Source organism: Egretta garzetta, unplaced genomic scaffold (genome assembly GCF_000687185.1).
Source record: "Egretta garzetta isolate BGI_Z169 unplaced genomic scaffold, ASM68718v1 scaffold107, whole genome shotgun sequence".
Lineage (NCBI taxonomy): Eukaryota > Metazoa > Chordata > Aves > Pelecaniformes > Ardeidae > Egretta > Egretta garzetta.
This window is the reverse complement of record NW_009260399.1, coordinates 3,325,357-3,327,267: the sequence shown is the minus strand read 5'-3', so window position 1 is coordinate 3,327,267 and position 1,911 is coordinate 3,325,357.

The following is a 1,911-nucleotide window of genomic DNA, read 5'->3' as shown; positions in this document are numbered from 1 at the left end:
CCCAGCCTCTCTTCCCCTCACTCTGTTCTCAGGCTAATGAGAATTGGGGATAGCAAAGCATTGCCACGGAGGCACGGGGCTGCAAGAGGGAGCACAGGCCTCCGCCATGCCCATGCGCTGGCACCTGAGAGAGACCGGTCACGCCGATAGCACGTGCTAGTATTAAATCACCACACGGGTTTGAAAACACATTAAGTCAGTAAAGGAAATCACAGAATCGCACAGAATGGCAAGAGTTGGAAGGGACCTCGGGAGATCATCCAGTCCAACCCTCCTGCTAAAGCAGGTTCACCTAGAGCAGGTTACACAGGACATCGTCCGGGCGGGCTCTGAATGTATGAGTAAAGACAAGCAGAAGAGAAACTCGCTCCCCTGCGGAATGCGTGATAAATCATTTATTACAGTGGGAAAGAGGCTTTCAGACAGAAATGGCAGCGCGTGAAAACAGAGCACCTCTGGGAAACCTGCATCCAGGCTTCCACCTGGCTCCCTAAGCCTTTCTCCTGACACCCTCGCTCCTACAAAAGGTGATGTTAAATATTCATGTATTTATCCTGCCACGTCAGCGAGGGAGATGCGTGCATCCAGTGTCGTAATGCACGTGAACAATTTGTGGGTGTTTTTCTGATAGAAAAGAGCTTTTTTGCTTTAACTGAGCCAAATCTGCAGAAATACCACACCACGGAGGAAACCAGTGCGCAGTGCCCTCGGCAGGTAGGGAGCTTGACAAAGTCAGGGAGAACAAACACCCGCTCCCCGGGAGACAAGCCACGGGGGTCAGGGGAAGCGCCAGGCTGGGGCTCTTCCAGGTCTACTCAGATGCAACTTTCTGGTGACAGACTTAGCTGCCTTCATGTGGCAGCTTGGAAGGACAGATTCCCATGGCCAAATTGTTTTGGACTGAAGCTATTTGACAGCCTTTGACCCAGCTCCCCAAACAAGTTGAAATGGCACATCCAACTTTATCTGGCGTTTGAACTGGGAGGGAAATGACATTTCTGTTCTGCCAGAGGTCTCTTATTTAATGTCCTGTAAAGAGGAACAAACTGCATATAATAATGACATCTTGTGGTAGTTGTTGAACTATTGCCCTGTGATTTAGTAGAGAATCAGATGCCAAATTTCATGACATCTTTCTCCCTCCACGCTGCAACTCTGCACGTTCACATTGACAGTTTCTGCTGCTCTGAGCAGCACGATGTAGACCTCTAGAACTTTGCTTATTGCTGACTTCAGAGGAAAAGGATGTTTTGCTCGTTTGTTTACGCAGGTCTGGCTTAACACACAGGTCAGAAACTCATAGCGATAACAGATTAAAGGATGGTTATCCAGATACATACAGAAAATACAGATTCATACAGAAAATACTGGAGTTTTGAAAATTATTGAGCGCAGCGTGGCTCTGGCCCATAGAATGCGCCTGCCTCTGCCATGCCACAGCTTTGTACCAGTTGTGAGGGTAAGTGGAGACAGGAGACAGCCTGTGCTGGCAGCACGTAAAGCCAAACCCCCGGCCCTGGGCTGGCAAACACCCTTGGGGACCAGCCACCACCACCCCACCGCCGCGGTGCAGAGACGCGGGGCGTTATAAAGAGTAAATCCTCATGGCTTCACGGTGCCCCTGCTTTGATTTCAGCTTTGGCGCTCGGGTGTCTAACTCCTGCCCTTAACTGTGTGGGTATCCAAGGGGCCCAAGAAGCGCGAAGCTTAGTGCAAGCTGTGTGGCAGCTCGTGTTAGGGACCGGAATTGTGGCATTGCACTGAGCATCCCATTTTGCCTGCCCATAATCTTGTTCTTGCTGACGCACTTGCTCTGGCCGAAGTTAGCAGCCTTTCAGGACACACAGCACTTTCCTGCCAGCTTGTGCAGTCCTTATAGCACAGAGGGAATCAGCTTTGAGCAGGGAGTCT